Consider the following 13,372-nt stretch of genomic DNA (forward strand, 5'->3'; position numbering starts at 1 on the left):
AATCAATCAACACAGCTTACACCTTCTGCTTGCCTTTTTGGTTTTGTTTTTCCTCCTTATCTTTGCTTTTTTTGGTAGCAGTAATTTTCTGGGAAAATTGTTTAAGTGGACCAGATCTGGAACTGCATAAAGCCCATGGAGTTAAGCTGATTTAGAGCAGTTTAGGACCCAGCCCTTCTGCAACAGCTGAATGTGGGAGGCAGGAGGAGTTTAATTAACTTTGAACAGTTGATAAAATTTCAGGCCTAGCTAATAAACCTGTTTGTGCCTGACCTTAACAGCAAGTCTTGGTATATTAATTAAAAGATCGCAGCAAGATCTGACAGGTAGTTTTTTGTTGGGGTGGGTTTTTTTTTTTCCCCTTTCGGAAAGAATAAGCAAACCCTTCCATCATTCAGGATGTCCCTCATCGAACATCCCCTTACCATGAGCTGGAAACAGCACTCTCCCTTTAACACAAACATATTTACATCCCTCCTGTGCCCCTTGTCTTTGCCAAAGATTACAGAATATAACTTCATACAAACTGGGCTTCAGAGAGCTCCTTCCCAGCACTGGAGCAAGGATTGGGGATGCTGCTACCACAAAAGTGACATTGCTTGGCAAGCCCAGAGAGAAGATGAGGGGCTCACTGTGCCAATGGCCATACTGGCACTACTGCAAACATGGCGTTTGGTGCCTGGGCATGAGCGTTGCCCACCATCCTGGTACCGCCCCACTGGCACAGCTCACGTCTGAAAACAGAGAGAGGATGAGCATGAAGATCTCTGCCTGCCTGGGCGAGTGCAATGCACAACTGCTCCAACACCCAAAGAGGACCATCACATCTCTGCATCCTGCAGGATTTTTGCTGTTTCAGAATCAAAACCACTCCCTCAAAAGCTGTTGGGGAAAAGCAGAAAAAAAATAGCTCTCAATTCAGCTGCTGATTCAAGACAGAGCCTGCTATTGCCTCACTCACAAAGCTTTGTATTCCCAAGCGTTGCTCAAGCCAGCTTTCACCCTCAGCATGGTGGTCCCTCCTGTTTCCTCCTGCAGTAGAGCTTCCTGAAGACACTTCTGGTTAACCTCTTTCCCCACCTCACTCCCACCCATTTGTTCTGGATCCATGCTGCCCCTTTTGGGGAAGAAGGGTAGTGGCTTTTACTCTGGATCATTTCATGAATCTGGTTTACAGCATCACAGCAAGGGGAAGGCAGAATGCAATGTGGGAGGAAGGCAAAACCAGGTTAGCACAAGGAAACCTGCACCCTCCCTGCTGCTTGTGGGAAGGAATCGTTTGAGCACAGCCCAGGACTACCCAAGAACAACCTCATCCATAGTATTTGGGCAATCTAGATGCTAAGAGTTGCCAACAGAAAGGGGAGAAGAGGATTAAGTTCTTCATGTAGCTCTCAACTCCAGAGGCACAAGAGCCATTTGTTTTTACCACCCTCTGTGCTGGCTGGGACACCTTGCAACCACCCTTCACCTTCAGACACCACGCATCCCCTCTGCTTCCCCCAGAGGGTGAAAGATGGCAAATTTGGCCAAAAAGTACAATAGATCCTGTAATGAATGGCCACCCTTGAAGCCTGTGGATGACAGTACACTGCTCTGCTTCCTCTGCAGCAAGGAAGACAGCCAGCGATGGAGGAGGCACAGAGGCGGTGCTAAAAACAACTTGAAAGCCTTAAGAAGGGAAAAAAGAGCACGGCTGTGGTGAGCCATTTAACTCCATCTCCTCATGGCTGGGGAATTTCTCGCTGGCAGGACACATGTCAGGCAGCCCTTGTGAAAAGCTCGTTTTGCGGCCGTTGCAGTTTGCTGCAGCATTTGCAATGATCTCAGGCAGTAACTGAATCCACTGGTAGTACTTCACTGTCCATAAATCCCATTGGAGCCGGGCCCATAAATAGTTACACTGTAGTATGCAGCAGCATATGGGGCAGGAGCAAATGTTCCACATAACGGCTGTTGGCTCTAACAAGATTAATTGAGGAGTCGATCATATTTCCACCATTTGGCCGAGTTTTATTATAGCTACCCCTCCTTAAGGATAGCCCTCACTGGTGAAGAGGAGACCACAGTAGTGCCAGACATCTTCCTTGCATGGGAGACCCTCAGTTGCAGGGGTTTCCCCTATTCCCAGAAGCTTTTTGGAGCTGTTTTGTAGCACTTTGCTCTGTCACTGAGGTGCTCTTCCTCCATACTGATGCTCACAGTAGTGGATAGGATCAATCAGATTTTTACAACTTGCTGAAAAAATAAGAGAGACCTCAGAAGACAAAGCCTAAGAGACTGCAAGAGGATCACCATAAACCACAAACTTTGGATGAGAGCATATCCTACATCCAGACATACCCTTGTTAGGAATCCGTGGCTCATTTATCGTTGTGGGAAAGAGGACAAACCCCACCTGGGCAGCAGCTACAGCAGGTCGCAGTTAGGTGAAAGCCACACCAAGATACCACACAGCAGTTCTCAGAACAGGGCTCGCCACCCCACTGGACTCCAGTACTTAGTATTTACAAGCCTGACAAATTCATCTGCAAGAAGCTGGGCTCTGGACCAGAAGTGGGAAGTTGCCAGTGGAAGCATTTGGGAACCCCTGGTGGTTCATCACCATGGAGGATAAACTCCAAGGTGTTTATACCACCCGCAGCTGGGAAATATCCCATTCCAGCAGGGCTGACCCCATGCTTTACAAGCACACAGAGAAGACAGAGCCTGATGTAGGGATCCCAAATGAGTACAAATATCTCTGGGCTTTGGGAGCACACAGACCCTTTTTAAAACAGGACAATCATCTTCCATTATCTTTCCCCTTCTCTTTTATTATCTTCATGATACCAATAGTTCCAATTCCCTGGTTTTCATCAGCAATAATCTCATTCATTCACTCCAATAACCACTTAGCCTTCTGCTGAATAGTCTATGCATTCAAGTGTTGAATTACTGCCTTGCAAAACTGAGGAGCAATATTATTAGCACTTGCTTCCCATACCCCTGATTTGTGACAGGCAATATCAGCAAGGGAGAAATAAAGAGACATTCTCCCTAACAACGGAAAAATGGCCCAACGTCCTTTCCTTGCTTTTCTCACTTTAAGATTTAAATGTGGTATGTGCTTTCTAATAAGAGGGCCCGATTTGGGACTCTTCCCAGATGCAGTTTTCACAAAAACTATAGAAAGGTGATTGCCTTCCTACACTTGTGTCCTTTCTAATTTCACTGAAATAATCCAAAAGAGTCAGAAATATCACTGGGAGAAGACAGAAATATGGACAAGCAAGGCGAATCCTTCAGCCTCACTTTCTTAGGAAACCAGGCCAAGAAGACTGAATCATATTACTCAGAGTATGGAAGTTGCAGCCAAACTATTCGGTTAGCAAATGGACTAGATAGACCTGATCAAAACTCTTTAATGATTCACATGCAGCTTGGATCTTCCTTAGATAAAATGAGGGATAAATTCACCGATGAATTCCACCATTTGGAAGAAGAAAACCCTACTGCATTACTAGCCTCAACACATTTTCTACTGTAAAAGGTTCATGCCATGTCCATGCAGATGGAGCTGAGCCCTTTAATAATTTCAGAGGACGGAAGTTTCACATGCCATCCTGCCACCACTTCTGATCTGAGCAGAAGACACAGTGTCTACACCGGACAGATCGGTTTTTGGGTTTGCTCCCAACAACTGTCTCCTCTGTCTGATAAGTTCAGGACAGTGCCTCCACACCACTTTTGAAGGCAGCTTTGGGAGCTGTACTAGGAACTGGGAGAAAGCCTCCATCCACTTGGGACCATCAAAGGGTCAGACTCAAGCCTACAAAGTCTTTATGTGATGCCCCGACAATTCTCTAAACATCATAATTTCATCAAAAGGAAAGAAACTTAGAGAACAGGGGCTGAAGAAGTTTGAAAGCTGATCAGGCAAGACAGCTCGTTCCAGTGGACATGCCTTGCCTTGGACTGGTACTCAGCAGACAAATCTCCTTCCTCTGTCTGCAGCTGCCAAGCTGGGGGTCCTCCAACAAGTCATTTGGCTGCTCTCCCCTTTGGTTTTCTCCCATTTCTTTTCCAGAATCTCTGAGGCAGTGTTTCTCATTATTTCTTAGTGTGGCACATCACATAGAGACCCCGGTTAGAGCTTGAAATCTGAAGATGCTTCTTTTGCATTTGCCATACTGCAAATAGAAACATTTTCACAGCACTTTCAAAATGCTCAAAAGCTGCTGAGGAAGAAATTCATACCTAAAAAAACCAAATGTACAAATATAGAACTGAAAGCAATGCAAAATTAAAACTATGTCTCCAACATCATGCCTTCCAAGTCTTGTGAGAGACTATCTGGGGAAAAAAAAGAAGTCTACAGAAGTGCTTCATTACCCAGATGAAGGAACATCTGAATAATTTCTCCTCCGATTAACCCATTATCATCATGCTTTGCCACTAATTATTCCCTGTACTTCACAGTCAGAAGGCACTACCATAGTGATGAGATGAGTCTTGGCTGGATTCATAGCAGTCAGGAAAGAAGGCAGCATCCCACATCTCACAGATTGCTGCCAGCTCTTTTGCTATTGCAAAACTCCCCTCTCCCTGCCTCTGGCCAGGCCTGACAGCTCAGCTACAGGGCGAAAAAAGGCTGGGCAGAGAACCCCACTGCTGCCAGCCAGCATTGCCCAGCCCTGGAAGCTTGCAGGAGACGTGCTCTGTGAAGGTAGGTCACAGGGAACTAGACTGGGTGGAGTATTACTTCTTACGATGTGGATCACAACCTTGTCCTTTGCTCACATGCAAGCCACCCCGTATGAACCCTGAGGAGTACACAGCCCACCAGCAAGGAAACTGTCACTAGCTCTTCAAGAGGACCACGAAAGTTTGAGGTGCTTTACTTAAATGCTGCAAAGGTCATTCCCCTATGTGGAAACTGAGTTATAATGAAGTGTACCATGTTTGCTGTCCAAGACTGTCAGAGAGATATTAAAAACGGTAGGGATCTCTCGGCCATCTATTCTAAACCAAACCAGACACCCCAAGAGCCCCACTAGCTGTTGGGCACATTTTCTTCAGCTCCAGCTAAATCACTGGACATAACCTTTAGATATGAAACAGGGCTGGGAGCCTTGCATGGGCACAAATTTATGGCTGTGAGAAAAGACAACACAGAGAGAAAAATGCAACTGGCAATTTGTAATGGCAACGGGAAGGCAGAAAGCTCCATCCTTCAGGAACATAGAGAAAGTGGGAACAAATGCATTAAAAAAAAGGTGTACTAGAAGTCTCTTCTGACTCTGAAACAGGGATCTGGAAACCACGCTGAATTATGTTCTTCCTTAAGTGAGCTAAAATTCCCCATATCTTTGCTTTCCAGAAGGGTTGAGCACTTTCTGTTTGTCTCATGACAGCACTAGGATGGGAATTCAGGTTCCATGATGTGGCCACTGCACAGACTTGTCCTGCCCCTAGAGCTCAGAAAGGAAAGGTGTGCCAGACCCCTGTTAGACTGTTCCCATTAATTCAGCATTCAAGCATTTGCAGGTGATACCACTTCAATGTGCTGGGTACCAAAATCCTGTTTGTACATATTTTCCTAGCTCTCTCTATGCCTTCAACCCACTTACCAGACTGCCTGGCAGTATTTATGACTTTTCTTTTATCCTCCTCATACCAGTGTTTCCCATTAGGTTATTTTTCTCCTTAATTTGAACCCTAATCATGCAACATACAACGTACAGTGTACTACACATTCTTGTGGCCCCAGAGACATCATTAGAAACAGACTTAGCTATCACTTGCTATTTAAAAACTCAGCTGTAGTAACAGAATTTCAAAGTTAAGTGAGTTGAGACACCTTGATTTGGAGGATGTTCAGCTTAAAAATCCATGAAAGGAGGCTGCGGGTGGTGGTGGTTTTTTTGTTTGGCTGGTTGGCTGTTTTGCTTTTTTTTTAAAGAGGAAAGTGTTCATCACTGTCTGGAAACCCCAAATCGGTCTTTGAAAATCACTTGTGACTACTGAAATCCTTGGGCAATAAATAACAATTACCATCCTCATTACTGAGCAAAGGATGACAGGGAAAGCGGGTCTGCATCAGAGCACACAGAGGGGAAGAGCAACCCTCAGCTGCTGAAGCTGCCAAGAACACATTCCTCCTGGCAGACGTTGTCTTATCCCGAGTGCCACTGCCACTTTCTGCTGGACTGTTTTCTTCAGCTGTCTAATCCTGAGCTGCAGCAAACACACGACTCCTTTCCATCCAGCAAGCAGACAGACCACAAGAGCAAGCGTTCCCAACCATCCTGTGGCTTTGGGTTTCTCCTTCCCTTTGACGGGACGGGACTGTGGGACAAAACATACTTGTCAAGTTAATTAGGAACTGGGGAATGTCAGTTTTGAACTCTACTGTGATGAAAGCAGATCTGCTAAACTAGAGTGGGGGAAAGGTGCTTTTCAGCATTCACCACCTTCCAGTAAAGAAGCAAATGGGCTACCCAGGATTAGCAGCATGCTTGTATTAAATGTTAAAGCCCCCTCAGCAGACTGAGATGCTTGATCATGGTTCTTCTCTAAATACTGTTAAAACTATAAAAACACTATACAAAATCCTTGCGGAAATTGAACCTTTCAGAAGGGGAGATAAAAACTTTGCCTTCATAATGGCAACAAAAGGGAACTGTAAGAAGTAAAAAAAAAGAAAAAAAAGAAAAAAAAAGAAAAAAAAAGAAAAAAAAAGAAAAAAAAAGAAAGCGATGCAAAGCAAAGATGGCAGGGACTACATCCACACTGGAAGCTTCCTTGGGGACATCTCTACAATGATGCTCTAAAGCAGCATGAGCCCCATCTAATTTGAAAAGAGACTGAGAGTCTCAGTTGAGTTCATATCATAAAAAGCAAAAATGGGAGAGAGATTCTCCCAACTCCAAAAGCAGCAGGCACAAAAATTCCAGCCTCAAACCTCACAGGGTGGTACCTATGGCATTATTAAATGTACAGCATCCCCCCCTCTCCAAGCTATCCTATAAAAGCTGTGCTAAACTGACATTCAGCTCAGGAAGAGGGATAAGGGAGGCACTGGCAGGAGGTTAACATTACACCACTTCCCACCCCTTGGGAGATGCATCCAACAAGGTGAAGGTTCCACCCATAGCCACAGACAGATTTCCAAATGTTTTGATTCTCAGATCCCTCGATTATCTCGATGTGATTTTATCATAATAATAAATCTGTACACTCATTTCAGGGAACAGCATTTAAACTAGATCATATCTTTTTATATAGCTGCTATACAAATGCTAAATCCCCAAAACCTTATAATTTAATCCTAAACCATCTCCTTTGCCCCTGCCAATTCACCTAAGCACAATAAGAGAAGAATTAATAAAACATCTTCATCAACCATTATCTGTATGTAACATTCACAAGAAGAAATCAAAACACACACATGAAATGATTTCACAACAGTGTCTGAAGGAAAAGCATTGGCTTGTGTTCACTGCAGTACACACAGTTTCATGTTATTGCTAGTTAGAAGTATTTAAACGTTCAGCTAAGTTGTTTACTTTAGACATCTACCAGGAAACAAAACCAACTCCCTGTGCCTCACAGGGGATCAGCCACAAAACACATCAGGGATAAAGAGGAGCCAAAATGAAACATTCGCCTGTACCCACCAGGCAGAAGTGCTCCACAGCAACAGGCACCTGGAGACAACACAGCTACATGGATCCCACGGCTGTAGCACAATGCCTGCTGGGGATCGTCCTGTTAACGCTCCTGAGGAGGCTAATGCTACGACAAGGCGTTTGAGATTGCAAAGGCAGAGGAAGCTCCTTTGTGACGAAGCCAACTTTATTTCATTTTATCACACCAGTTGCAAAACACTACTGGAGTTCTGCTCTCTTGGGACAGTACAGGTGCCACAGACTATTGCTGAAATAGCAGGTAAATACCAGAAACTAGTGTTTCATTTCTCTACGAGAAATGAAAAGCATGTCTGAATTTTGCAAAAACCACTAAATACTTTCATGGATAATGCTGTTGTATGAGTACAGAAAAAAATTTACCACAAAACACACACTTGCATTTCTAAATCACTTCCATTTTGTGGAAATGTCTTACATTCTTTGGCAAAAGTCTTCATCAAATCTATTTACTTTAGAACAGTTTTTCAAAATATTTGCTTGAAACTAATGAGGAACTTGTTTTTGCAAAAGTTTTTTGCTAGCATCACATTCCAAGAGTTAGACAAACCAGGCAGAAAATAAAAATATTACGTGGTCTACTACTTAATCAAGACTGTCCAGATTTTAAATTGTGAATAGTTATGTTTACCCATTCATTTTGGCAAATGAATTTTAGTTTCTGGATGTGTCAAAGATGGGTAAAAAGTTTCAGATGTGACCATTGCCAAACAAAAAGGGTGGCACAACTAATTTAAAGAAGTCATGAGGTTGGAGTTTGTGTCAGGTGACACTTGTGTGGCAGCATCACCTTTCAGGATCAGATCTCCCCCAAAACTGCAGAAGTAAAGACTTCTTCCACTGCATTTACCACTGTCCTTGCTACAGACATTCATCCAAATCAGCTTTGGCACTTAGGGTCCAGCTGCACTTGCTGTTCCCACTCCTGTGATCCAGTATTTCCCAAGGAGAAAGGTAGAAATGACCTTACAAGCAAAAAGGGTTAAAAGTCACACCTGCACGTACACACACAGCAGCCCACAGCCAACTGTTGCAGTTCTGTTGGCTTAACAGAAGTTTGGGACAAAAATATTTAATAAAAATAACTGAACTGCCTTTGAGGGTAACAGTCTTCATAAAGTATGTCAACAGCCTCTTGCTGGCAGCTCTGAAGTCATCTCATATTGCAAAGCAACTGACTTTGACAGAAGTTTAACAAGCAGTAGAAAAATCCTCAGGGCCGGCTATTCAGGCAGAACTAGCCAAAGTTGAAACCTTGCTAGTACCGTGCTCTGTAGGTGGCCCTCCAAAGCCCTTATTACATGCATCTTATACAAAATAGCAGCTTTAAATGTAATGGTTAGAAGAGGTGCAGGGAGAGGAAGAGGCAGCTTGCACTAGCTGCCAAACACCAGGTACACAAAGCTTTTTTCTTTTTTTTTTTTTTTGAACACCCTATGAAGTGTTCAAGGTGCTCAGTCACTCCCTGCAGCCAGAAGAGAGTCCCCCTCAGGGTGTCCCCTTCAGCCCTTGTGCTCTCACATCCCACCTGACCCTGTAGGATTTCCAGGTCCTGGATCCAGCAGCACCTTCTGTGAGAGTCACTGTATATCTCCTGCTAACAACCTCTGATCTCATAGTCACACGAGAAGCAAAATGACATTCTTGAGCATCACCGTGTCACTTGCCTCCCTACAGCTAAATAAGGGGCACAGAAGCAGCAGGCTATTTAAAGAAAGCCAGCATAACTACTTCACAGATCCTGGAGGAGAGACATTACATGCATATGCATCACTGCTCCCGAAAACTGGGCTTGCACCCATGAGCAGCTTCAGTGGGAGGATTTCACAGTGCTTTACCGAGGTTTGTTTTCACATGCAGAGGAACACAGAGGTGTTACAAGCACAACACAAAAGGCCAAGCTCCATCACAGCTAGTTTTAAACAGCTTGGCCAGGTTTATCCAGTGTATCACTGCCAGTGGCGAGATCTTCCTGCCTCCTGGAAGAAGCAACTGGCAGCTCACGGTGTGCTCTGGCCCACTAGACTGCAGCACAACCAGCTGCTGAGTCTCCCCTCTCCCACTAGAAGCATTAAGGGACCCACATCATCTTCTCGTGACATTTCTAAAAGGAGGCTCTTCTACCTCTGACTGGCTAGAGGAGTGCAAGGAAACTCTGCCTGGCCCTGCCTGCCACCTCCTTTGCCTGCTGGTTGGAGGACACCTCTCTGGCCATGGGCTACACACTGGGAACAAAAATCCTGCTGGGGTAAGAGGGCACAGTGCCATCAGGAAGCATCTGTTAATGCTATGGAAGAATGCAAGTTCCACGGACAACATCAAGCTGAGCACCATGAGGGCTGGGAGGCTGGAACAAAGGTGCATTGTTGACTATAAAGGTCAATCCCTACAGCTTGGGGTGTCATGGGGAGCACCCTGCCACCAGATATGGTAGCCTCAAACCCCCAAACCACTAAAACAAAATGTCAGCTCTATCTTTCCATGTCAATTCTTTACATACAGCCACTTTTACACGTAGCAATAAATACATTAAGAAGGTATTCAGGATGCTCAGAAACACTCTCATAGCGATTCATGAGAAAGGAGGAGCTCATCAAATGCTTTACACTCATTTGTGTCCACCCAGATAACCATGGCACAGATTATATTAAAGATACCCGTGTGGATCTCTATCAGGGCTTAATACGTGCTAATAATGCTACTTAGACTCTTTAAACAGTTTCCTGAGATCCATACAATGCAATTTATCATATGATAGTGTAGTTATAGCCCTCTCTCCCCAAAGAATGTCATCTTCATGGATATGATTCCAAATGCACAAGTATTATCTGAAACCTACATAGGTTCCACAAATCCAAAGCACTTACTGCTAGACATGGAAACAGCTGAAAAATTTTAGTTCCTACAGCTTCATTCTTGTTGAGCTGTCTCAAGGTTTGCATATGACTGAGCTACACTTAAATTCTAACACAACAGCAAGACTCACGCATGCAATTAGCAAACAGGGTGTTCTGGTGTATCCAATATGTTTTGGAGTGTGTAGGCATTTAGCAGTATCTAAGCAAATGCAGACTGCATGCTTGGCAGAGACAAGATTTCAGTGACAAAGACAGAAAATGTATGATCACGGCGTAATGCTCACATCTCCAAGCTTTGGGTCTTGAAGGCTATCCATACCTCCTGTCGTGAGGAGAAGTTTTACTGATGGCCAAAATGACAGTGCCAGATTTCCTAAAAACAGATACGATCTTTGCATTTTGAAATATTTCAAGCCCAGACCATCCCTAACAGAAATCAGCAACACCTAACCCACATCATGTTAAGCCTAGTGATTTATCCCACCAGCCAGTTTGGCCTTTGATCCTGGGCTGACTTAAGACCTTCTGAAGCACTTGATGTCAAAAATGAGACCAAGGAAAAAAGTGAAAGAAAAGAGGTGGTTGTCCTGTATGTCACACAAACTTTCCAGGCAATGCAGGTATGTGGGGACTCTATGCCATATACTTGGCTATTGTTTAATGCCCTTTCCAAGTCTGAAATCGTTCCATCTCCTAGTAGATTAAAATGGCACCCAAGGAAGACACTGTTGGTTTTAAATGGGCAGTAATTTAACTCCTCTGCTGCAAGCTCCGGGGAAAAAAGAGTAAAGGAAAGGCAGTAAATCTCTGCAGCTCATGCCCAGGCTGCAGGGCCCTGAAGCCACCCACAGGAATCTCAGTTACCCAAAGCAGCACCAAGGGAATTTTATCCTATGTAGTATGAGGTAGTGTGAGAGAGCATGCCAAGATTAGTATCTTACACAGTGCCTAATCTTTATGTTTAAAACTACATAGCATCCTTCCAGGCACATCGACTAGTGGTTTACTTGGTAGAATGTCCTGTGGGACCCTCCTGGGATTTGATATGCACTTTCTGCTTCAGCTGCAGCCCTCGCCAAAGGAGCTCAGCAATGGGAGCCAGGCACAGCCCTGCTCATGCACATTTTGGTTACATTTAGCCAGGCACTTGCATTTGATGACTCTGTTGCTCTGTGATCTATAAACTGACGCTTGTGCAGAGGAAACTGAGGTGCCAAAAAAATTATCGAAAGCTTTACAGGAGAGTAGAAAGCAAACTGCAAAGAGCACTTGGGTGACACTGTTACTTTCTCAGGGCATGACAGCATTGGGAAGGTGAGCAGCCTGAACGTGAGCTGAAGGCAGCCCCCAAGTCATCCAGTAGGAGCTGAGAAGCATGCAGACTTTGAGGAAGCCACTCTCCACTTCATTGGCCCTCCTGGGACGAAGCGGAGGGGTGTGTGTGTGTGTGACAGAGATGCTCGCGGGCTCTCTGAGGAATGCCTTGTATGTCCCACTGCCAGTTGCTGGGGGACACTGACATCATCTGGGACAGAATTAGAAAACCTTGAGCAGGAGGGCAATGCAGCAAAAGTGCTAAGTCAGCCGTAGGCTATATGTGGCGCACCAGTTGGTGCCTTCTTTCCCCTTCTTCAGATACTCATTCCTTTGCCTGCTCCTTCAGCGTGGCTTGACTTCAGCTTACACTGCCCTGTGACTGCTGTGTGCCTCTGGCTTGCATTTAGGCTACCAAGGAGTGAATCCTTCCTCCAAAACACACCCATTACATCCCTTGAGCTGCCAGAGCCCTTCGTTTGTGTGCACGGAATCCCACCTTTCTGCCAGTATATAATGCTGTCTCCAGCGTTCACCCATCATTGTCCTATTTCTCACCACCTGCAAATCCCACGGTGCCAGCCCTGACTGTCTGCCGGTCATGTTCCTGCACAGTCACCTCCAGGTCTTTGCCCATGCTGTGCCCTGCTCCAAGACTGCCTTCCCAAGGACAGGCCACCCTCATTGGACCAGGACCCCTGAAACTTGCTGACCTGTCTGTTTATTGGACTTGACTCTCTTCTGCACAAGCTTCCATGGCTGATCAGGCTGTCCTACAGCTGTGAGCATCTTGGATAGCAAATGGCTTTGCTTTTCTGTGCCTTGCACATTGTGAGCACTGACAAAGCCAAATAATTAGTAAATTAGGCATCCTGTTGCACACAGTCAGCATTACAGCTTGAAGCTGAGATCCTGAGAGAGCTTGCTGGCAGCAGACCCCTGGCTTGTTACTTTAAGCCTGTGGTGAAACATGTAAGAATCAAACTAGACAAGCAGTCCAGCCAAGGCAGTAATCTCTCATGGCCAAACCCACAAGTTTGAGAGAGAGCACAAGCAGCATCTGGATGTGGAAAAATGCACCCAATCTCTATCTGCTCAAGAACTGGTTAAGGACAGTGAAATGGATTATATATTCCTTCCAAATTTGTTATGAATTATAGTAACTCTGCTATTCTTGATAACTGCCTAAACACCCAGTTCCTTTCTGCATCTTATGAAGGTCTTTATCTCAACTGGTCCCCAGCAACAAGTTTCACAATCTAACTGTTGGTGGAAAAAACATCATTCCCATGTATTAGTTTTGAATTTCACTAAACCTCCCTTGTTTGTGTTCAAAAGGCTTCTCCATGAACTTCCCTGTGCTTCTTGTACCTTTGGATAACAGGATCACTTCCCACTTACACACTGAATAAGTACGTGGTTGTACAAGGGCACAGCTCCATACCACTGTAAATCTTTCTCAAAGCTTGTTGTTTGCCAAATGGTACATACACACTTGCAATTTTTCCT

Source organism: Egretta garzetta, unplaced genomic scaffold (assembly GCF_000687185.1).
Source record: "Egretta garzetta isolate BGI_Z169 unplaced genomic scaffold, ASM68718v1 scaffold230, whole genome shotgun sequence".
In the NCBI taxonomy this organism is placed as follows: domain Eukaryota; kingdom Metazoa; phylum Chordata; class Aves; order Pelecaniformes; family Ardeidae; genus Egretta; species Egretta garzetta.